Source organism: Sus scrofa, chromosome 4 (assembly GCF_000003025.6).
Source record: "Sus scrofa isolate TJ Tabasco breed Duroc chromosome 4, Sscrofa11.1, whole genome shotgun sequence".
In the NCBI taxonomy this organism is placed as follows: domain Eukaryota; kingdom Metazoa; phylum Chordata; class Mammalia; order Artiodactyla; family Suidae; genus Sus; species Sus scrofa.
This window is the reverse complement of record NC_010446.5, coordinates 95792465-95818553: the sequence shown is the minus strand read 5'-3', so window position 1 is coordinate 95818553 and position 26089 is coordinate 95792465. Positions and strand designations below refer to the sequence as shown.

The 26089-nt window shown below is 40.2% G+C and overlaps 1 protein-coding gene across 3 annotated transcripts in view; it reads right to left on the bottom strand.

Annotated features, from left to right (window-relative positions):
• The window catches only part of GATAD2B (GATA zinc finger domain containing 2B), a 97514-nt gene that overhangs the window by 45949 nt on the left and 25476 nt on the right, over positions 1 to 26089 (bottom strand). The window contains exon 2 of one of the 3 annotated variants that reach the window (XM_021089803.1): positions 18709 to 18750. The exons of the other annotated variants lie outside the window; for them this stretch is intronic. The gene's annotated coding sequence lies outside the window, so the exon portion shown is untranslated. The remainder of the gene's footprint in view (positions 1 to 18708; positions 18751 to 26089) is intronic. 3 annotated transcript variants of the gene reach the window in all.

The following is a 26089-nucleotide window of genomic DNA, read 5'->3' as shown; positions in this document are numbered from 1 at the left end:
ACATATATATTTTTTTTTTTTGCCTTTTTTTTAGGGCCGCACCCACAGCATTGGAGGTTCCCAGGCTAGGGGTCAAATCGGAGCTGTAGCTTCTGGCTTATACCACAGACACAGCAACGCAGGATCTGAGCCGTGTCTGTAACCTACACCAAAGCTCACAGCAACGCTGGATCCTTAACCCACTGAGCAAGGCCAGGGATCAAACCTGTGTCTTCATGGATGTTAACCAGATTCATTAACCCTTGAGCCATGACAAGAACTCCAGACAATATTTCATATGAGGATAACATTCCTAGAAGATAGGCAAAGTAATAAACTGTCTTAATTTTTTTTTTTTTTTTGTCTTTTGTCTTTTTAGGGCTGTACCTGTAGCATATAGAGGTTCCCAGGCTAGGGGTCTAATTGGAGCTGTAGCCGCCGGCCTATGCCACAGTAACAAGGGATCCGAGTCTTGTCTTTGACCTACACCACAGCTCTTGGCGTAAAACTGTCTTAATTTTATAGTTGAAGAAATCAGGCTTCCTGGGATTTGCAGAAAAGACTAGGTTTCTAGCTTGTCAGTTTCAACACAAACTCAACGTCATTTTCTGAAAAAATGCTACTCAAAGTGTGGTCCACAGACTAGTGAGCTAAAAGGATCCTGCAATGCCACAGCTGTGGTGTAGGTATCAGCTGCAGCTTGGATTCAACCCCTGGCCCAAGAACTTCCACATGCTGCAGATGGAACCATAAAATTAAAAAAAAGGGGGGGGGCAGACGATCTAAATAGACATTTCTCCAAAGAAGACATACAGATGGCCAGAAAGCACGTGAAAAGATGCTCAACACCGCAAATTATTAGAGAAATGCAAGTTGAAACTACTATGAGGTACCACCTTACAACCACCATAATGGCCATGATCAAAAAGTTTACGAACAATAAATGCTGCAAAGGGTTTAGATAAAAGGGAACCCTCTTACACTGCTGGTGGGAATGTAAATTGGTATTGCCACTATGGAAAACAGTATGGAGGTTCCTCAAACTATAAACTATAATTAGAACTACCATATGATCCAGCAATCCCACTCCTGGGCATCTATCTGAAGAAAACCATAACTAGAAAAGATACATACATCCCAATGTTCATTGTGGCACTATTTACAATAGCCACGACATGGAAGCAACCTAAACGTCCACTGACGAAGAAATACATAAAGAAGTTGTGGTACATGGATTTCCCATCGTGGCTCAGCAGAAATGAATCTGACTAGCATCCATGAGGACGCAGGTTCGGTCCCTGGTCTTGCTCAGTGAGTTATGGATCTGGCATTGCCATGAGCTATGGTGTAGGTCACAAACATGGGTTGGATCCTGTGTTGCTGCTGCTGTGGTATATGCCAGCAGCTACAGCTCCAATTCAACCCCTAGCCTGGGAACCTCCATATGCCTCAGTGCGGCCCTAAAAAAAAAAAAAGACAAAAAGAAGATTTGTTACATATATACAATGGAATATTACTTAGCCATAAAAAAGAATAAAGTAATGCCATTTGCAGCAACATGGATGGACGTAGGGAGTTAGACAGTGAAAGGCACATATATCACTTATATGTGGAATATAAAGAGAGTATACAAACTTATTTGCATAACGGAAACAGACTCAGAGACTTGAAAACAAACTTATGGCTATCAAAGCGGACAGGTGTGACTGGGGCTTTGGGATTGGCATGTGCACACTATGGTATACGGAATGGCTGGCCAACAGGGATCTGCTGTATAGAAGAGGGAACTCTACCCAGTATTCTGTAATAGTCTACATGGGGAAAAAAATCTGAAAAATAATGGATGTGCGTACATGTGTAACTTAATCATTTTGTTGTATAGTAAAAATTATCACAACATTGTAAAATTAACTACGCTTCAATAAAACCTTAAAAAATGAAAAAAACTGAGATTGAATTTTAATATCTTTTCTTATCCCCCTTTTCCAGTAATTCATTTCACTATATTTATGAAAATATTGGTCCATGGTATATTAGAAAACAAAATAGGAGTTCCCATCGTGGCGCAGTGGTTAATGAATCCGACTAGGAACCATGAGGTTGCGGGTTCGGTCCCTGCCCTTGCTCAGTGGGTTAAAGATCCGGCGTTGCCGTGAGCTGTGGTGTAGGCTGCAGACGCGGCTGGGATCCTGAGTTGCTGTGGCTCTGGCGTAGGCCAGTGGCTACAGCTCCGATTCGACCCCTAGCCTGGGAACCTCCATATGCCGCAGGAGCGGCCCAAAGAATTAGCAAAAAGACAAAAAAAATAAAAAAATAAAAAAAAAAAATAAAAAACTGGTCACCACAAAAGGCTTGGAGAAATATTGCTATAGAGGACAAGGTAGACCAAGGTGTGATTCATGCCTGAAACTAAGTAAATTCTGTTATCTTCCTTTTACTTTAAATTTATGTTTCTCTAAGTATTATTTTAGACCACCTACATCACAATTACTTCAGATATGTGTTTAAAATGCATCTACCCAGGGCCATTTCAAAGTAATGAACTGGAATTTCTCTGGGAGGAGCCAAGGAATCAGAATTTTACCGGTTTTCTTGGTGATTATTAGGCACTCTATAGTTGAATGACTGCCCTAAATACTCACAAGAAAAACAGGCAAGTAAGTAATCTAAGGAGTATATAATTAAATAAATGATTAAGAGTTAGTCACATTTTCCCACCTTCTTCGGAACTTATCTATAACACTCCATTTTTCTTTGGGCAAAATAGAAATAAATATAGGCTTTCCTTAGGAATATAATAAAAATAATACTTAAAAGAAAACAAAAAATTTTTTTCCACGTTTTATACCAGAGCACTAATAAAAATGGGCAGGAGAAGAGTTCTGAACGGTTGTAATCTTTCACACTGCTCTGAAAAACATGATCTCCTAGGTGCATTTCATATACATACTTAGGAGAGCCTCTTCCCAGTTAAACCATTTTTTAAGTGACACATTAATCACACAAATCTGAAAACAGTTGAGGGAAAGTGCACTTCAACAGGAAGGAGAGTAACATGGTGTGTTATCAGGGGCAAAGGCACAGGAGGAATAGGAGAAAGGAGATAACATCTGAGCAATGGCTAAATATCAAAACTGTGAGCTAAGAACAACAGAAACAATACTTCATTTAATACTCCTGTGAAGTTCATATTAACTTCACAGGAGTATTAAATGTTCATTTAACATCCCAATGAAGTTCATATTGTCCCCATCCTGAATGAAGTAACTGAGATTCAGAAAGACTAAATAAACCTGTCCAGGGTCACACAATAAATAGGAGAGTCATGGGAGTTCCTGTTGTAGTGAAGCAGAAATAAATCCAACTAGTATCCATGAGAATGCAGGTTCAATCCCTAACCTTGCTCAGTGGGTCGGGGAATCAGGCGCCTGCCGTGAGCTGTCGTGTAGGTCGCAGATGTGGCTCAGATCCCTCACTGCTCTGGCTGTGGTACAGGCTGGCAGCTATGGCTCAGATTTAACCCCTAGCCTGGGAACTTCCATATGCCCTGGGTGCAGCCCTAAAAAGCAAATAAATAAATAAATAAATACATAGGAGAGTCATGATTAAAACCTTCCACCATAGCAAGGAAGTGGGTTTCAATTCTCAGACATTTTATTGATGGTGGTTACATGTAACATTCTGTTCCATCAGTCATCTTGAATTTATTCAGTTATTCTCTGACACAGGTTTAACATATGAAAACAGTAGCACACACACAAGCCAAATATTTACCATATCCACCCTCTTGTAATCAGACAAGTAAAACCAGAGACATCTGAATTCAGTGGCCTGTGCGGGTAATCACACTTTTGTACTTGAGGAAACAAGAGCTGGGAGGTGGTCATGAAGGGAAAGCTTTAGGAGATCTATAAGCTTTAGGAAAGCTTCACAAAAATTTCCCCAGAATACCCTCAAGGATATTCAGAGCTCTGTATACTAAACTAGTCGTAACAGATAGGAAAATGTTATAAGTAGCACCCTAGCCAGGTATTTATTCCACAAAGAGGTGATCTAATTTAGTTTCTCTAATGAAAATTCTTGTACTTTAAAGGGGCAAACATAACCATACAAATAAATTCTATCTCAACAGGGCTTTGGTGGACTCGTGCCCACTACTTGCATGTGTAAACTGCATGAATGGCCATTTGACTTCTCCCAAACCAGAAGCAAACTGTACTTGCAGGTACTGGCAAAGATCACAGAGCAATGGTTCTGTTCTCCACATCTTCAAACTACCCTAATGCAAATCAGACAGCTGAGCTCCTTCCAAACTACCTAATGCGGGAGTTGCCATCATGGCACAGTGGTTAACGAATCTGACTAGGAACCATGAGGTTGCGGGTTCGGTCCCTGCCCTTGCTCAGTGGGTTAAAGATCCGGCGTTGCCGTGAGCTGTGGTGTAGGTCAAAGATGCGGCTCGGATCCCATGTTGCTGTGGCTCTGGCGTAGGTTGGCAGCTACAGTTCCGATTAGACCCCTAGCCTGGGAACCTCCATATGCCGCAGGAGCGGCCCAAAGAAACAGCAAAAGACAAAAAAAACCAAACAAAGAAACAAACAAAAAAACCTATCTAATGCTTCCTACTGCTAATCATTCCCAGCAATTAACTCTGCACTTGCCTAAGATGGGACCTCTCTATTTCAGTTTCTTAAAGGAACTTAAACACATACAAACGCAACTGCAAAACAAATTCCTCAAATGGGTGTAAAAGCCCCCAAGGAAAAATAAAATGGCTATAGAATATGTTAGATGCTGCAAAGAGTAAAATTATCTCTTAATGTACCATTTTATTGGGTCATCTTAGAAGTTGCTTCCACACAGTCCTAGAGGTAATAATCTCTGGAATTTAGCACTTGGTGAAATAAAAAAGGCTGTGGACAAGGGCTTGAGAAGAGTATGCATCAATGTGCATATCTGAGCTCTATTAACTATTTCTCATTAAAAGAAGGCTTAGATAACAAGGAACCAAGAGAGATCTCCCTGATCTCTTTTTGTCTCACACAGGACAAAAACACCCAGGACATATTAGATGCTAAGTTGCTCATTGTACCATAATATATCATTATACTAGCAATATTGTCAACCAGAGGTTAGAAATAAACTTGGCAAATCAGGAGTTCTCGTTGTAGCTCAGTGGTAACGAACCTGACTAGTATCAATGAGGATGTGGGTTTGATCCCTGGCCTTGTTCAGTGGGTTATGGGTCTGGCATTGCTGGTGAGCTGCAGTGTAGGTCAAAGACGTGGCTCAGATCTGGTGTTGCTGTGGCTGTGGTATAGGCTGGCAGCTGCAGCTCCAATTAGACCCTTAGCCTGGGAACCTCCATATGCCACAGGAAGGCCCTAAAAAATACCCCCAAACCGAAACTGAAACCGAAACCAAAAAAACTTGGCAAATCAGAGAAAATAACCTGATCCAACTATGGAAGACACTGGCAGATTACTACAAACATCACTAAAGCTGCTACAAAGCATCAAGCCTGAAAAAGAGGATGCTGGGATTCAAAGAAACTACAATTCACTTTTATTAACTTTTTGCTGAAACAAAACTCACTTCTCCACATTAAAGGTGCAAAAATTACAAACATGACACTGAATCAGAATTTGTCTTAAGATATATCATGGGTCCTACTTAAACTGATATACACTGAAAACAAAGGCACACCTAAATCCTAACTTATTTTTTTCTCTTTCCTCTACTAGCTTATAAACTTCATGGAGTAAGAGATTTGTCTACTTTATTCACAGCTATACCCGCAGTTCCCAGATAAGTTCCTGGCACATAAAAAAATCATTCAACGATTATGTGTTAAATGAATAACTGGATCTTTCATCTGCATGCTGTTTTGGTAGGGGTCAGAGGAGAGGCCTAAGGCTGACATGATTCTAATTTCAAGATTTATTTCTGGGAGTTCCCATCATGGCTCATGGGAACAAACCCGACCAGCATCCATGAGGACACGAGTTCAATCCCTGGACTCGCTCAGTGGGTTAAAGATCCAGCATTGACGTGAGCTGTGGTATAGGTCACAGACGCAGCTTGGATCTGGTGTTGCTGTGGCTGTGGTGTAGGCTGGTGGCCACAGCTCTGATTAGACCCCTAGTCTGGGAAGCTCCATATGCCATGGGTATGGCCCTCAAAAAGACAAAAGACAAAAAAATAAATAAAATAATTCTCCCCTCCTTCCATAGTGAGGGAAGTACTGGCCACATAGGTGTTCAGCTCACTACATCTCCTAGTCTCCTTTGCTGATTGTTAGGCTAAATTCTTGCCAATGGAATAAATAGGAAGTGATTGTGCTACTTTCTGCCTAAGAACAATAAAAAGTAAGCAAACTCTTTCATGCTTTTCCCCCTTCCTATTGGCAGCCACCCAGTTTCAAGCCTGAAAAGGAGGACAATACCCTACAAGTTGGTCCCAGTGCTACAGTCTATCAGCATCTCTTGGGAATCTGCTGGATATACAAACTTTCTAGCCCTGTTACAGACCCATGAATGAGAAACTCCAAGGACAGGGACTAGGATAGGAACTATGTTTTATGTTTTAACAAGCCCTCTGGGTGACTCTGATGCAACTTACGAGTAAGTACCATTGTTCTAGAGAGCAGCAGGAAAATTAGTAGAAAAAAAGGCTGAGTTCCTATATTACCACATGGAACAGAGCAAAAGGAACCAACCACCTTGGGCAATAACATGAAAGAAATACTCTCTATCTTGTTTGATCCATTACATTTTTGGATCTCTGTTTCTGCTGTCAGGCATACTCTCCAGGTTCTGAAAACTTTTTGGTCTCAGGATGCTAAAGGCATCCTGAGGACACTCCTGGGAGTTCTCTTGTGGTGCAGTGTGTTAAGGATCTGGTGTTGTCACTACAGTAGCCTAGGTCACATTGCTGTGGTATGGGTTCAGTCCCCAGTCCAGGAATTTCCACATGCTGCAAGCATGGCCAAAAAAAAAAAAAAAGAGAGAGAGAGAACACTCCTAAAAAATTAAGATTCCAGGAATGCTCTTATGGTGCAGCAGGTTGAGGATCCAACATTGTCACTGCAGCAGTTTGGGTGGCTGCTGTGGTGCAGGTTCAATCCCTGACCCAGGAATTTCCACATGCCATGGGAGCAGCCAAAAAAAACCAAAACAACAACAAAAAAACAAAAAACAAAACCCACAAGACTCCAAAGAGATTTTGCTTGTGGGCTACAGCTATCAATAGTCATATTATAAATTAAAACAGAATTTTTAAAACACTAATTCGGAGTTCCCATCTGGCGCAGTGGTTAACGAATCCGACTAGGAACCATGAGGTTGCGGGTTTGATCCCTGGCCTTGCTCAGTGGGTTAACGATCCGGCGTGTGTGCCGTGAGCTGTGGTGTAGCTGGCAGACGCGGCTCGGATCCCGAGTTGCTGTGGCTCTGGCGTAGGCCGGTGGCTACAGCTCCGATTTGACGCCTAGCCTGGAAACCTCTATATGCTGCGGCAGCGGCCCTAGAAAAAGCCAAAAAGGCAAAACAAAAAACAAATTAAAAAAAAAACACTAATTCATTAAAAAAATAAGCCCACATTCTACGCTAACATAAATAACATATCCTTTATTTAAAAATACCTTATTTCTCCCCCCCAAAAAAACAAGTGATAAAGAGTGGCATTATTTTATGTTTTTGCAAATTTTGTTAATGTCTGGCTTAGAAAAGATAGCTGAACTCATAGTTGTTGCTGCATTTGATCTACTGTGATACATTGTTTTAGTTGAAGTACGTGGAGAAAATATCCGGTCTTAAGCAGATATATAGTTAGAAAAGGAAGAGCACTTTTTAAAATTTAGACTTAAAGTCTTTAATGAACTCATCATTAAAAAGAACTTTTCAGATTTGAAATAATTTTAAACTTACAAAAAAGTTGCAAAAATAGTTCAGAAAAGTCCCTAAATACTCTTCACCCTGTTCTCCCTAATGTTAACATCTTTTTAAAAAATTATTTTTAAATTGAAGTAATTGTTTAAATTTTCTTTCGTTCTTTTTTTTTTTTTTTTTTTGCTTTTTAGGGCCGCACTGGCAGCATATGGAGGTTTCCAGGAGAGGGGTCTAATCAGAACTGCTGCCCTACACCACAGCCACACAGCAACACTGGATCATTAACCCACTGAGCGAGGCCAGGGATCAAACCGGCAACCTCATAGTTCCTAGTCGGATTTGTTTCCGGACTTGTTTAAATTAATTTTTAACTGAAGTATAGGTGTAACATCAACAACTTATACCCCCATAGTACAAATACTGAAACCAGGAAACAGAATAGTGTTGAAATTAACACTATTAACTACTACTCTACAGGCCTTATTCAAATTTCACCAGTTTTCCTACTGATAGCCTAATCAGATCCAAAATACAAACCACAGTCTTACAGAGTATTTAGCTGTCATGTCTCCTTGGTTTCCTACAGTCTGTGACAGTTTATTAGTCTTTCTTTGTCTTTACATTTTTAAAGAGTACTGGCCAGTTCTTTTATAAAATGTCTCTCAATTTGGGTCTGCTTGATGTTTTCACATGATTAGACTGAGGTTATATATTTTTGGCAACATCAAAAAAAAAAAAAAAAGCAATGGTGTGTCCTTCTCAGTGTGTTATATCAGGAAGTAATGATGTCCATATGTTGAACTACAGGTGATGTTATTAACTTTAATCACTTGACTGAGGTGGTGTCTGCACTGTAAAGTTATTATGGGGAGAAACCAAGAGTTTACACAAAATCCCATTTTTCAAACTTACAGCCACTAATTTTAACATGCACAGATAATTCTTGTGTGCCACAAGTACTGTAGTATTTGCCTAATGTTTCCATTCTCATATATTGTTTTGAATTTTACTGTAATAAATAGCTGTCCCCCCTCCTCATTTATTTATTTATTCAAATATTTATTTATAGCAGTATGGACTTGGGGACACTTATTTTATCACATGGGTAATAATTCACTATTATCATTGTTTTTCAAATTGTCCCAGACGTAGTCACTAGAAGCTCCTTCAAGTTGGCTCCCCATCACTTTTTTCTTTCTAGCATTTCATTACTTTTTTTTTTTTTTTTTTTTTTTTTTTTTTTTTGGTTTTTAGGGCCAGACCCATGGCAATATGGAAGTTCCCAGGCTAGGGGTCAAACTGGAACTGCAGCTACCAGCCTACACCAGAGCCACAGCAATGTGGGATCCAAGCTGTGTCTGTGACCTACACCACAGCTCACGGTAAGGTGGATCTCCAACCCAATGAGCCAGGCCAGGGATTGAACCTGCATCCTCATGGATACTAACTGGATTCATTTCCACTGTGCCACAACGGGAACTCCATTTCATTACTTTCTGGTACCACATGATGTTTCAGATTCATGTGAATTTTTTCTCTGCCCTAGTCATTTCTCCAAGAAGCTCTGGTTCCTTTTATGGGAGAATGTCACTTAGAAACCAAGGTCTGGTGTCAACTGTGCTCACTGCACCGGTGTCAAATCAGAGTAAGGAAATAATGTTTGCATACATAAACACATCCATATTTATACGTATGTGTGCATAAATATACATATAAGATTAAAACTCATCAGTTCATACTGATAACAGAGAGGGGTATTCTAATATTCTTTTCAAATGATCAGAATTGTGGATATCTTCATCTTTGACATACTCGAAACTCAATACAAATGGGCAAAGCACCTTTATCCAAAAGAGACATTTATCCAAAAGATATATTAATGACCAAAAAGCACATGAAAAGATGCTTAACATCATTAGTCATTAGAGAAATGTGCCCAGACATTTAGGTCAATTTATCTTCGACAAAGGAGGCAAGAACATAAAATGGGAAAAAGAGTCTTTTCAGCAAGTGGTGCTGGGAAAACTGGACAGTCGCATGTAAGTCAATGAAATTGGAACACACCCTCACACCATGCACAAAAATACACTCAAAATGGTTTAAAGACCCAAATGTAAGACAAGACACCATCAAACTCCTAGAAGAGAACACAGGCAAAACACTCTGATATTAACCTTACAAATGTTTTCTTAAGTCAGTCTCCCAAAGCAACAGAAACAAAAGCAAAAATAAACCAGTGGGACCTATCAAACTTAAAAGCTTTTGCACAGCAAAGGATATTGTAAAAAAAAACAAACAAAAAGACAACTTACAGCATGGGAGAAAATAGTTTCAAACAATGCAACTGACAAGAGCTTAATCTCTAAAATATACAAACAACTTGTACAACTCAACAGCAAAAAAGCCACAACCCAATTGAAAAGTGGGCAAAAGATCTAAATAGACATTTCTCCAAAGAACACATACAGATGGCCACCAAGCACTTGAAAAAATGCTCAACATCACTGATTATTAGAGAAATGCAAATCAAAACTACTATGAGGCAGCACCTCACACCAGTCAAAATGGCCATCATTAATAAGTCCACAAACAACAAATGCTGGAGAAAGTGTGGAGAAAAGGGAACCCTCCTGCACTGCTGGTGGGAATGTAAAGTGGTACAACCACTACGGAAAAGAGTATGGAGGTTCCTTAGAAAACTATACATAGAACTACCATATGACCCAGCAATCCCACTCTTGGACATATATCTGGACAAAACTTTTCTTGAAAAAGACACATGCACTCGCATGTTCACTGCAGCACTATTCACAATAGCCAAGGAGTTCCCATTGTAGCACAGTGGAAATGAATTCGACTAGGAACCATGAGGTTGCAGGTTCGACCCCTGGCCTTGCTCAGTGGGCTAAGGATCTGGCATTGACATGAGCTGTCGTGCAGGTCACAGACGAGGCTTGGATCTGGCATTGCTCTAACTCCGGCGTAGGCCAGCAGCAACAGCTCCGACTAGGCCCCTAGCCTGGGAACCTCCATATGCTACATGCGCAGCCCTAAAAAGACAAAAGACAAAAAAACAAAAAACAAAAAAACCAAGCACAATAGCCAAGACATGGGAACAACCTAAATGTCCATCAACAGATGATTGGATTAAGAGGATGTGGTATATATACACAATAGAATACTACTCAGCCATAAAAAAAGAACAAAATAATGACATTTGCAGCAACATGGATGGAACCAGAGACTCTCATACTGAGTGAAGTAAGTCAGAAAGACAAATACCATATGATATCACTTATATCTGGAATCTAATATATGGCACAAATGAACATTTCCACAGAAAAGAAACTCATGGACATGAAGAACAGACTTGTGGTTGCCAAGCAGGGGGAGGGGGAGGGAGTGGGAGGGACAGGAAATTTGGGGTTAAGAGATGCAAACTATTGCCTTTGGAATGGTTAAGCAATAGGATCCTGCTGCATAGCACTGGGAATTATGTCTGGTTACTTGTGACGGAGCATGATAATGTGAGGAAAAAAGAATGTATACATGTATGTGCAACTGGGTCACCTTGCTGTGCAGGAGAAAACTGACAGGACACTGTAAACTAGCTATAATGAAAAAACTAAAAATCAGTATAAAAAAGAAAAAACAGAGAAATGTGAACCAAAACCACAATGAGACACCAATTCAAACCCACTAGGATGACTATAATCAAAAAGAGAAAATAAGTGCTGGAGAGAATGTGGAGCAAGTGGAATCCTAGTATACTGCGTGTGGGACCTCTGCTTCAGAAAAAGATTTTTTCCTCTTTTGATAATTCTAAAAAGTTAGAATTATCACAAACATAGAGTTATCATATGACTCAGGAATCCCATTCATAAGTAAATATCCAAAAGAACTGAAAACAGGTATTCAAGCAAAAACTTGTACAAAATGTTCATAGCAGCACTATTCACAATAGCAAAAAAGGTAGAAACAACCCAAATGTTAATGAACTGATGAATGGATAAGCTAAGTGTGGTATATTCTTACAGTGGATATTACTCGGGCATAAAAAGGAATAAAGTACTTATAATGCTACAAGTATGGATGAATCTCAAAAACATTACACTAAGTCAAAAGAACACAGACATAAAAGGTCCCATATTGCATGGTTCCATTTATATGAAATATCCAGAATAAACCCATCAAGACAGAAAGCAGACTAGCAGTGGCAAGGTGCTGAGGGAAGGTGAAATGGGGAGAAACTGCTTAATGGGCAGTTTTCCTTTTGGGGTGATGAAAATGCTTTGGAATTTGATTTAGGTGGTTGTCGCGCAACACTGTAAATGTACTAAATGCCACCGAATTATACAACTTGAAACAGTTAATTCTGTTAGGAGAATTTTACCTCAAAAAAACCCCACAGTAGTTTCTAAAGGTTAGCTACAATGTAAAATTTGAAATATTATTAATAAATTTTTCACACTGATACTTTAAAATCCATTGTCTAGGATTTCCCATTGTGGCTCACTGTTAATGAACTCAACTAGTATCCATGAGGACACAGGTTCAATCCCTGACCCTGCTCAGTGGGTTCAGAATCTGGTATTGTCATGAGCTGTGGTGTAGGTCACAGATGAGACTGGGATCCAGCATTGCTGTGGCTGTGGTAAAGGCCAGCAGCTGCAGCTCCAATTCGATCCCTAGCCTGGAAACATCCACATGCCGCGGGTGCAACCCTAAATAGACCAAAAAAAAAAAAAAAAAATTCTTGTAAAACTAGATCTTTTTTTTTTTTTAATCTGCAAATTTAAACTGCATGGCAATGAAGACTACAATGATGACTACTAGTACATTTTGATGCCACTGCTTTTTTTGGAGGGGCACACCACCAGCAGATGGAAGTTCCTAGGCCAAGGACTGAACCTGTGTCACAGTAGTAACCGGAGCCACAGCAGTGACAACACCAGATCCTTAACCTGCTGAGCCACCAGGGCACTCTCTAGTGCCGCTGCTTTGATTCATGCTAAGGTAACAGAGCAGTTTTACTTACCATTGTTTATGGATCATCAATGCAAATGCCAACACAGGGAAAAAGGCAACATAATACCTTTGCAATATTATGAAACAGCCTTCATCTCAAGACTCCCCGAAAGGGTCTCAGGGATTCCCAGGAGTCCTTAGACCACATTTTAAAAACCATTTGTCGGAGTTCCCATCGTGGCACAGTGGTTAACGAATCTGACTAGGAACCAAGAGGTTGTGGGTTCGGTCCCTGCCCTTGCTCAGTGGGTTGACGATCTGGCGTTGCCGTGAGCTGTGGTGTAGGTTGCAGACACGGCTCGGATCTCACGTTGCTGTAGCCCTGGGGTAGGCTGACCCCTAGTCTGGGAATCTCCATATGCCGCAGGAGCGGCCCAAGAAATAGCAAAAAGACAAAAAAAAAAAAAAAAACCATTTGTCTACTCTAACTAATATGCTAGTTTAACAGGTAATCTACCAATTCATACTATTTTTCAGGTTTAATGCAAACTATGTGGTAGCAATTCTCTCTTCTCTGTACTTTCCTTATTTCCCACTACTATGAAATGCCTCTAACAGAGCACATAAGCACTGTTATTACCTAACTCCAAATGGTACTTTCCTTCACCTAAGTCATATCAGCTATGTCAGTGGACCTCTTCCCACTATTCCCCAGGTTACACAATCCTGTTCCTAAAAACCTGAAATGATTAATTCCATCTGGTCCATTTAAACCTAGTCTATATTAATTACTTCTCTTTTCATTTCTAGAATTTGCTCTCTGACTCATTTTTCTAGTTAGAAAAGGCTCTTGATATATAGGAGTCTGCAAGCCTTTTCTGTTTGCAAAGGGCCAGAGAGTAAATATTTTAGATTTTGTGGATTAATTACTCAACTCCGCTATTGTAAGCAAAAGGTGTGGCTGTGTTCTAATAAACTTTACTTATAAAAACAGGTAGTAGGGAGTTCCCATCGTGGCTCAGTGTTAACGAATCTGACTAGGAACCATGAGGCTGTGGGTTCAATCCCTGGCCTTGCTCTGTGGGTTAAGGATCCGGCGTTGCTATGAGCTGTGGTGTGGGTCACAGACGCAGCTCGGATCTGGTGTTGCTGTGGCTGTAGCATAGGCCAGCAGCCACAGCTCTGATTAGACCCCTAGCCTAGGAACCTCCACATGCTGCAGGTGCAGCCCTAGAAAAGACAAAAAAAAAAAAAAAAAAAAAAAAAAAGATAAAAAAATAAAATTTAAAAAAATAAAAATAAAAACAGGGAGTAGTTAGGAGTTCTCTTATGGCACAGCAAGTTAAGGATCTGGTTTGTCACTGTGGTGGCTTGAATTGCTACTGTGGTGCAGGTTCAGTTCCTGCCCTAGGAACATCCACATGCTGTGGGTGCAGCCAAAAAAAAAAAAAGAGAGAAGCTGTAATTTGCTGACTCCTAATCTAGACTCTTCCAACATACAGGTCAATCAACCCAGTCTAACACAAAAGACGCCAAAAACTTAAAAATGAAATCGCTACAGACAGGCTAAAAAAACTAATAGGAACACTGAAAACATTAACACACAAACCCAACAGACAGGAATATTAGTAACAGCTGCTAAAATTCACTGAGCTGTTATTATTTGCTAAGCACTGTGCTAAAGTGCTTTACAATACATTACCTCATTAAAGCCCTTTAAAGGAGGGCTTTAATAATTTAAATAATTCTCCTTTTACAGGAGAAAACAAACATATAATCTTCCAAAGTCTCACAGTCTGTATATAGACAGCTAAGCCTGATTCAAACACAGGTCTTTCTCACTGCAAGGCCCATGTTCCTAATCATCAAACTAAGCTGTCTATATTGTCATTATTGATTTTTCAAATGCCGACTGTTAAGACTAATCCTAAGTAAAGATAGATCATTGTTGTTTACCTGCTTTTACAGTGTCTCTTCTGTATCATTGAGTTTACTATACCAACCTTGCCTCACATCCTTGAATGGAAGAGCCCAAGTGATTTTCCCTTAGATGACACACTGCTTTGTTTATCAAAATGTATCAAGGATCATAAAGAACCTTATGCTTAAATGGGACAAGTTAAGATGTGCAGTCTAAAAAGCTAATGAATACAAGGTAAGCAGCCTTCTCCCACTATCACCTTATGATAAATCAGCACAAAAATGACAATATATTATTATATTAAAATATTTTATGGGTTTTTTTTTTGGGGGGGGGGCTTTTTAGGACTGTACCCTCAGCATATGGAGGATCCCAGGCTAGGGGTCAAATTGGAGCTATAACTGCCGACCAACACCACAGCCACAGCAACATAGGATCCAAGCCACGTCTTCGACCTACACCACACCTCATAGTAATGCCAGATGCTTAACTCACTGAGCGAGGCCAGGGATCGAACCCTTAACCTCATGGTTCCTAGTTGGATTTGTTTCCACTGTGCCATGAAAGGAACTCCCTATAATAAAATATTGTAATGAATAATTATAATAAATCAGCAGAAAAGTTCTGACATATACAAAAGGAAAGCTGCCAGACATCATTTAAAATGGAATATTAGAGGAGTTCCCGTCGTGGCGCAGTGGTTAACAAATCCGACTAGGAACCATGAGGCTGCAGGTTCGATCCCTGGCCTTGCTCAGTGGGTTAAGGATCCGGCGTTGCCGTAAGCTGTGGTGTAGGTCACAGACGTTGCTCAATCCCGCGTTGCTGTGGCTCTGATATGGGCCAGTGGCTACAGCTCCTATTAGACCCCTAGCCTGGGAACTCCATGTGCCGCGGGAGCGGCCCTAGAAAAGGCAAAAAGACAAAAAAAAAAAAAAAAAAAATTAAAAAAAAAATAAAATGGGATATTAGAAATAAAGGAGACAGAGGTGGTCAAAGGGCAGATTTCACACATCCTTCGAAACTACTCTTTTAGTCACTCCTAAACAGTAATTAGAGCCTCTGGAATTAAGGGGGGAAAATGTCCATTAACAGAATGTGCTAACTTACGCCTCACTGATTTTAACTACCTAATCAAAAGATTATCCCTACTGATCTGCTTCCAGGTACAAAGAGAAAAGTTAAAAGTAAAAGGCTACCAATTATAATGGAAAAAATAAAAATCATTTTAAAATAAATAAAATAAAAGGCTGCAAGAGATTTTTTTTTTTTTTTTTTTAGGGCCACACCTATGGCATATGGAGGTTCCCAGGCTAGGGGTCCAACTGGAGCTGCAGCTGCTGGCCTACATCAGAGTCACAATGCCAGATCCAAGCTGCATCTGTGACCTATGCCACAACTTGTGGATCTTTAACCCACTGAGCTAGGGCAGGGAACAAACCTGCATCCACATGGATACTAGTCAGGTTCTTAACCCACTGAGCCACAGTGGGAACTCTTATAAAACATCTTCTTTGAAACCCATCAGTGTAATAAGCAAGCATCATACAGACAGAATTAAAACATGACAACACTATATATACATACCTGTAAAATGGCTGGTTCCCATGGACGCATTACCAAACAACAGTATGAGGATAATAATCAACTCAAAAAGTTAATTGTTTCTATCTCTGGCCCAGAACTTCTATATGCTGCATGGCATAGCCAAAAAATAAAAAATTTAAATTTAAAAAGTTAATTATTGGAAGTTCCTTTGTGGTGCAGCAGGTTAAGGATCCAGCATCGCTGCAGCTGTGGAGCACGCCACAACTGCAGTGCAGGTTCACTCCCTGGCCTGGGAATTTCCACGTGTTGATGGCACAGCCAGAAAAAAAAAAAAAAGTTAGTGTTACTTCTAAGAATTAGGGAATTGGAGTTCCCATTTTGGCGCAGTGGGTTAAGAATCCAACTCCAGTGGCTCAGCTGCTGCAGAGGCAGGTTCAATCCTTGGACAGGTGCAGTGGGTTAAAAGATCCAGCATTGTTGCAGCTGTCATGTAGATGTGGCTAATCCAGCTGTGGCTGGGATTCAATCCCTGGCCCCAGGAACTTCCACATGCTGCAGATTCGGAACTAGGGAATCACACAACTGTGAATGAATCTTGAGCTTCTAGATCTGAGCTAGGCTGGTCTTTATGTTTTGCGTTCTGATAGTCAAGTGACTGGGAAACAATCTCCCGTAATTTGTTTCTAAAGGACGTTTAGAAGAATGAGCTCCAGCTACTTATGGTGGGGAAATAACTGAAGGCAACCTAGGTGATAAGCAGGCCAGCCTCTATGGTAAGTTTGAGGGAGCAACCGTTAAAGAAAGTATAACCTCATATGCATCTCCTAATATTTGCACCAAAACTCACAAAGCAAAAAGAAACATACACGGTTTTTTAAAGCCTGTTGCTTGTGAAAATGTGGCAAGTACACAATTTCATAGGCTATAATGCAAAGATACAAAAAGACTGATTAAGGAACTTCCCGTAGACTGCAACCTGACCAACCTTATTATAGGACAAACTAATTCAAAAGTCCTCTCCTATTTCTAAACTCTCCCTACCCACTTATTGTACATCCACCTAACGCAAGCTGTTTCATATATGTAACACACCTAGGAAGCACATAAAGAGAAATTAAGACTACGAAAAATTGGTGGTAAATTGAAATGTAATTTTTAAACGAATCTTGACTTCTTAATGACCAACTAAAGATACAATCATTCAAATGAATCCCAAAATTGTAACACTTGCAATGTCTGGAAGCTTAGATCTTTCATTTTCCCTTCCTTCCATGTGCTGTTTGACTTTCCCTTTGTACAACCCTAACTCTGCAGCAGATGGCAGGAGGAGAATACTGCATTTTTATAATATACTAAATAGAACAACAAGACATAAAAAGGGGGGGGGGACTCAAAGGAATAGCTAGTAAATAGTATCTGCTCTATTACCTGGTTTTTTGCTTCTAAGAGCACCCCTCCCTCCCCCATACCCTTGACAATCCTGAATGATTAGAAACAGTCTGGAGAAAAGAAAAAAGCATCTAACAAATCACAGCTGTTAAATTCAGGAGGCATATCTCTTCTAGTCGCCCCTTTTCCCCAAGCACACAAACCTCTAAATGGGAGCAGGAAGAGACTCAGAACAAACTGCCTGACCACCTACAAGAGTTACTACACCTCACCAGAACATGGTCACTACCACTTGGACAGAGACGCTCTTCTCCTTTTGCCACAACAGAAATACGTTTATTTTTAATAAAGACTGGAAGGAAAAATGTGTATGTATATATACCAAGAGGGTATTTTTCTTGCTCTGAGCCTTCCCCTTTTCCTTGTCCATCAGCCAAAGTAAGCAGAGATGACGCAGACTTCCTTATATAATAGCCTGTGATTTCCTAGACTGCAGGCCTTTCCCTTTGTGTTCTGTATACACTTACACACGCGAGCGCGCCCACATTCTCATTGCTTTGCAGCCCCTGGCATGATGCCAGCACTCAGTCAGCTGGTTGACTCCATTCACAGAGCAGAGTTGGAGCTGACATGGAAAAAGGGGGGGGAGTAGTGAGGATAAGGGGGAGCTAGAGCCATCACTGCTACAGACAAAAGAAATTTTAAAAAAGAAAAAGACCTTAACATAACGTTCCTCTCACAGCTTCAGCTCGAAGAAAACTAGAATCCAGAGACCATTACAACAAAAGAGTGAAACAGAAGGGTTGAGGATCCAAAAACAGAAAGGAGCTTTGTATGAGAAACAATTATTTTGCAACAAATTTTTAAAAGTAACAGTATTTATTACTTTAATCTCATCAGAAACATCAGCATATCACCTAAACACAGTCACAATAAGGTTGTGAAGAACTGAGCTTCTGCTTTTCGAAAAAGAGAAAAGAGAATGGAGAGGGCAAGACAGTTAAATGTACTTACAGGTATACATTTTTCTGCTCCCTCCTCTAGCTGCCAGGAAAGCTGGAGACAAGAAAGGGAGGAAAACAGAAAAAGGAGGAAAAGAAGGAATAAGAGATGGGTTTAGGTTTTTGGCTTGTTTTCATTTTTTGTTGTTTTTTTAGGGGGGAGGTGGGGAAAGATTCCCTTTCTCTTTTCTATCATAAGAGAAGCTCTTTCTATAGCACAGGGGTGGCCCCATACGTGCCAGCCCCCTTGAGAGACCTGCACAAACCCAGTCTCCAAGCGGGCACTGCCCTGCCAATCACATGGCGTAGTTATATTAAACAAAAGAAACAAGGGGATGCTTACTTTTACCCAGGATGCTTAGCGGGGGTGGGGGGAGAGAAACCAGTCGTAGCCGGTTTATAACCTCAGGACATAGAATTATCTCTTAATTTTTTAAAGTCATTTGTGGTATAAAAATCAGTTAGCCTCCCCACGCCAACTATCACACCCCCATTATTCTGGCCTAGTGCCAAACTTTGCCTTCATTCATGACAGTTACTTTCCTCTCAAATCATGATGCTTTAACTGTTTACTTTCCAAAGCCAACATCCAAGATAGAAAATCACAGCATCAGTGCCAAAACATAAGCCAAATGACCAAATAATGAAGACATACTGCCAACCAAGCTCCTTTTTTTTACTCCTTATTGCTAGTGCTAGGGAATAGACACTAGACAGTAGATGTGTTCACTAAAGATTTTTTCCTGAAGCTGTCCCACAGATAGCTATCTCATTTAGCCCTATCAATTCATACCACTCAGGACAGCTGATTCCACACCTAAAAAAATCATATAGCAAGGTTTCACAGCATAGTAATCATGACAGTACATAAACATATATATGACAGTATATGAAAAAATGGCTTGGGCCCTTACAATTTTTTTTTTTTTTTTCTTTTTCTTTCTTTTTTACAGCCCCACCTGGAGCATATGGAAGTTCCCAGGCTAGCGGTCAAACTGGAACTGCAGCTGCCAGCCTACGCCACAACCACAGCAACACTAGATCAGAGCCACATCTGTGGATCCTACAGCTCGGCTTGCTAGATCCTTAACCCACTGAGCAAGGCCAGGGATCAAATCCACATTTTCGTGGAAACTATGCCAGGTAGTTAACCCACTGAGCCACAATTGGAACTCCCGGCCCTTTCAATATATATATATATATTTTTACAATTTAAGAAATAATAATTTTTTTAAATGGCTTAGGCCTAGCCATGGTATGGTTGCAACCTTATTCCACTTTTCTGTGTCCCAGCTAGAACAGTCTTTCCTCTTTGAATTCCAACAAACTCTTCAGCCACGATGTGCCATTTGCCGCACATATCCCATGTCATTTGATTTAAGCCTCTAGACATGTCTGAGCCTGGCTTCCCAATTAACTTTTCTTTTCTTTCTTTTTTTTCTTTTTCTTTGAGCAACTGTCTCCAATCACTTTGTAAGGAGTTTTTAGTTTTTATTTCCCAAGAGTACTGATAAGGGGTCAGAAGGTGGTGAGGAAGAAATCCAAGCAAACCAAAGAGGATGTAAGGCAGTGGTAATTGTTTGAGATCTATTGATTGAAGGACCTTTACTCCAGAGCTTTTTATAAAAAGTAACGAGGAGTTCACACTGCAGCACAGCATGTTAAAGATCTGGTGTTGTCTCTGTGTCAGTGTGGGTTCAATCCTCCACCAGGTGCAACAGGTTAAAAATCCTTAACTTCCAAGAGCTCCCACTGTGGCACAACGGGTTTGGGAGTCTTGGGAGCGCTGGGACGCAGGTTCCACCCCCAGCTTGGCACAGTGGGTTAAGGATCTGGCATTGCTGCAGCTGTGGCTGTTGCCCAGATCTGATATCTGACCTAGGAACTCCATATACCATGAGGCAGCAAAAAAAAAAAAAAAAAAAAAAATCCGTAACTTCCATATGTCATGGGTGTGGTCAAAAAAGAGGAAATAAAAAACAAGGAATAACAGGGGTGGGATGACTATTTCCTTACTTTTCAACTGTTATCTCCTATCAATATATCACCCAAATAAGTGCTTCATTTGGGCCTCTGAAACTCAAATAATTACACTTACTCCATCAGAATCTCTCACAAAACCTTGTTTTTTTCTAAATAGTAAAGCTTCCAGAGTCTAGAGAATATAGAGAAAAATAATCAATACCTGATGCAAAAATATTATTTTTTTGTTTTTGTTTTCTTTTCCCTTTTTTGGCCATACCCATGGCATATGGAAGTTCCCAGGTGAGGGATCAAATCTGCAACCTATGTCACAGCTGCAGCAACAATGGATCCTTAACCCACTGCGTGGAGCTGGTGATCAATACAGCAACACCACAGAACTGGTTCATTAGCCCACTGTGCCACAACAGGAACCCCCCAAAGATATTAATTAGTAAATAAAACTTTTCCTGAGCAATCTAATATTAACTTCATTTTCAGAAAAGGAACACTGCGCTAAATCTGAAATAGACCAGTAGTATTGATCACTGGCATAAGGCAGTTGATAATTTACAAACTACAAAAGAAAACTGCATTTACTCCAAGCTAAGCTTCAAGTGAATGGTGGTGTACCATCTCAGTCACAATACTTAATAGGAACCCATCAAAGGTCTCCAGATATAGACAATGCTGTCATTTCAGGAGATAAGGAAACATGATGCCTATGATAAATGGGGCAAAGGAAATAATCCATTTTCCTCTTACTCAACACATTTCCACAAGACACAAATTACGAATTTCAAAATGAAACTCACCAGTTACATGTTTAAGAAAGGTAGAGAAGATTTGTCTACCTTTTAACAATCATTCAGAGATCATGCCCATTTAAGTCTATACATATGACTGCCTTTTTGGTGGGGGTCTTTTTAGTGCTGCATCCACGGCATATGGAAGTTCCCAGGCAAGGGGTTGAATGGGAGTTGAAACCTCCAGTCTATGCCACAGCCACAGCAGATCTGAGCTGCATCTGTGACCTACACCACAGCTCACAGCAACACTAGATCCTTAACCCACTGAGCAAGGCCAGGGATCAAACCTGCATCTTCATGTATACCAGTCGGGTTTGTTACCGCCGAGCCACAACAACAACTCCTTGACTGCATTTAAACACTGGTCAATATATACATATATATTTTTGGCCACACCATCAGCATGAGGAAGTTCCTGGGCCAGGGACTGAACCTGTGCCACAGCAGAAACATGAGCCACAGCAGTGATAATGCTGGATCCTTAACCCATTGAGCCACCAGGGAACTCCAAACAATGGTCAATTTTTATCAGTCTTTAAGATAATATAAAAGGTTTAGAGGAGTTCTCTTGTGGTACAGCAGGCTAAGGATCCAACGTTGGCACTTAAGCATCTTAGGTCGCTGCTGTGTCATGGGTTCAGTCCCTGGCCTGGGAACTTTCACATGCTACAGGTGTGGCCAAAAATTAATTAATTTATTTTTTTAAAAGACTTAGATATGATTAAGCTGTTGGTAGTGATTATCATTAGCCAAGTGTTATCAACTCTCCAACATTATACAGGCTAAGGCATTAAACTATGTTTACCACAATGTCTGCCTTTATATTAAATTGATTAGTCCAGAGGGAACAGAGATGCTCTCAAACCAACAGGTATTGTTCTTCAGGATCCTCAAAAATTAAGAACTATAAATAGTAGCCAGTGACTCTGTTCTTTTCAGCTAAATCATCATTAAAAACCAGAGTTAACTGAGTGAGCTGAAAACTGTAAATTTAGAAATGCTTCTTAATAAATGTTATCCAAGGTGTGATGCTCTAAACAGTATCAAATTCTCTAAGAAAAGATCTAACATCCGCTGAGTATTTAGTGCAGTAAATATTAATTTAATCCATGCAACAAACCAGAAACATGGGGTCCTCTGTTTTATAGATACAGAAACTAACCCAGTAAAATTAAGAAATCTGAACAAAGTTGTTCATTCAGTTAACAACAGCAGATACCAGCTCCAATGCCCATACTTGGTCCACTATAGTATGATGACTAGAGCATTCTTAGCCAAAACTCAAGAGCCCAGTTCACTATGCTGGCTGTGCCAATCTCTACTCTAAGTTATTAGACTAGGGAAAATATCAGCTAAATACAACTGAAGTGAAAAATACAAACTCTTTGGCAGGCATATATAATTTCTACTGCTAGAAGATTTCATCCAGGACTTCTTTTGAAAGGCTAATAAGCATACATAATCTAGATATATACAAAAGAGATGTGATAGATAAATGTCTGGGAAGGTCAAATCATCAAGGATAATCCTCATGAGGAAAGAGGCCAAATTCAGGATTCAAATTACTTATAATTAAAAGCTTGAAGATAGTTCTAACAGATAAATTTGAATTTCATAGAATCGAACACTTAAAAAAAAAAAACTTCAGGGAATTCCCACTGTGGCTCAGCAGTAATAAACCTGACTAGAATCCATGAGGGCACAGGTCCAATCCCTGGCCTTGCTCAGTGGGTTAAGGATCTAGCATTGCCATGAGCCATGGTATAGGTTGCAGAAGTGGCTCAGATCCCATGCTGCTATGGCTGTGGTATAGGCCGGCAACTACAGCTCTGATTTGACCTGTAGCCCGGGAACTTCTATATCATATGCTGCAGGTGTGGCCCTAAAATGAAAAATGAAAAGACAAAAAAAAAAAAAAAAAAAAAAATTCAGCAGGAGTTCCCTTGTGGTACAACAGGTCTTAAGGCTCTGGCATTGTCACTGCAGCAACTTGGGGTTGCTGCTGTAATGCAGATTCAAGCCCTGGCCCAGGAACTTCCACATGGCATAGGCATGGACCAAAAAGAAATTTTACTAAAGTCAAAAAAAATCCCACTAAATACACTGCCTGATAAAATAGGACACAGACTGGGTCTCACACAGATACAAAAAGAAATGAGAACAAAACTCCCTACTCTGAGACAGTATTTAAATTAAGAAGTACTGTTTTTCTTCAAGGTAGTATTCCTCAATGTGTTCACTCCTGGGTTTACAGGAAATAAAGATTGCTGTAGAAGCCACAAAGACCTCTACTGACTCAAGTACTACAAATAATCATAAAAAAAAAATTTACTGTCATACCCTACTCTCTATGACTTAATCACCAAATAGAAGTAAATTACATCAACTATTTCATCTCTCATGAGACACAAAATGTTCCTAGGCCAGTCTTTTCTATGAGGGTAGTATACCTTCCCAAGGGCACTGGGAATTTCACTGCCTACCTCTGGCAAAAAGAAACATGAAAATCACCTAAAGCTAAATTAAGTTAGTATTTAACAACTACAAAATGGTAATTCTTCTCTTCCAAAAGACAGAGCAACTCTAGCAGGGATCCACAAGGCATATACGCATAGTCCTAAATCCCTACCTTATTCTCATCCTTGTATCAGCAGAATGCTATTGATTCCTAGTGACCAGGCCTGAGAACATCTCATTTCTTAATACCTGACTGCTGACTATTTTCATTCTCTCCTATTTGTACCTTCCCTTGTATCTTTCTAGGGGCACCAAGTTCTTTTCAGACAAGTCACAAATGTTTATTTATACTTATCTGACAATAAAAATTCAACTCAAACATCTTAATGTAGTAACACCTGTCATCAATTAAGTGCAAAAGAGAAAATGGAGAAAAGTCATGTTTTAGTAGTTAAATTAATATTGTCACAGTTTATAAGCACTTGGGATTCTTTTCGACCTGGCTCTTTTCTGTTACTAGTTATCCACCAGTGTCTCTCCCTCTGCAGCTTTCCAAGGTTAGAGCTCCCAGTCTACAAACAGCTTTGCTTAGAGCTTCAGATAATTTTATCTACCTTAAGCGTCTCTTCTTTCACTTCTGTTGGGAAGACTGCTCTTATCTTCATCAACAAGTCATAAACAATGCCACACACCACACACACACAACACACTTGCAGCAACCCTCTATATGCTGATGTTCCAATTTTTAAGTCTCCAACCAGGGGAAAAAAAAAAGAGAAAGAATCTAAGAAAATAAATTATCACAGCTAAGGATGATTTCCATAAACTTAAAATCTATCCTCCACTTTTTAAATTTTTTAACATTTTTGTCTTTTTAGGGCCACACCTGAGGCATATGAAGTTCCCGGGCTAGGGGTCGAATGAGAGCTGCAGCTGCCGGCCTATGCCACAGCCACAGCCACACTAGATCCAAGCCACATCTACAACCTACACCACAGCTCATAGCAATGCCAGATCCTTAACCCACTGAGCAGGGCCAGGGATCAAACCCATGTCCTCATGGACACTAGTCAGGTTCGTTACCACTGAACCACAATGGGAACTCCTATCCTCCATTTTAATTATGTCACTGAATTTCTATGCTCAACAGGCTATGCTAGAACTAGATCTAACCATCTATTAATGATCAGAGATGGAGAAATCATTTTGGAAACTAGCCTACTGTCCTGACTGGGCAAGTTCAGAATTCACTTCAATTTGTGGTAGACTTATAAGGCATCCAGCCACCATAATTTCAAGACAACCACCTCATATCACACTAACAAGAAAAATGAAGGGCAATATAAAAGGACAGATCTGGAAAGAGATAAGTGGTAACTGTGTGACCGTCGAATTTAAAATAAACTTTTAAGTTTTAAGCATCTTCAAAATGCTATCTATATTTTCAACATTAAAATTAACTACCTCAGTACTACTGACACTTTGGGCCAGATAATTCTTATCGCAGGGAGCTCTGTACACTGTAGGATGCTTATTCTGGCCTCTACATACTAGATGCCATAGCACCAGCACCTCCAATTTTGAGAACCAAAAATATCCCCATGGAGTTCTTGTGTGGCTCAGCATGTTAAGGATCCTATGTGGTCACTGCAGTGGCTAGGGTCACTGCTGCGGTGCAGGTTCGATCCCTGGCCGGGGAACCTCCTCATACTGTGGCAAAAAAAAATCCCCATAAAAAGCCAAACGTCCTCTAAGGGGCAAAATTCTTCCCAAGTGAGAACCATTACCATAGAGTTAAAACACCACCCACATGCTTTTTCCTTCAATAAACTTCTGTTATTAAGTTTTGAGTATCTTCAAAATATGTTCTGTATCTTCAAAAGAGGTCTGTGGCTATTATTACCAACAATTTCAACCCTGCAGTTTAATACTAATACCACCAGAGGAAAGGTTAGAATAGTGTCAAAGGTTACTTTTAGAGGTGGGGAAGGATTATCACTAGGAGGGAGCATGAGAAAGGTTCTTGGACAGAGGTAGTTTTCTGTATCTCTATGTAGGTTGTTGGTCATCTCTATAAAACATTTTCTTTTTTCTGCAGAAGTTCCCAGGCTAGGAATCAAATCTGACCTACAGGAGCAACAATGGAGAGTCCCCAACTGCTAGGCT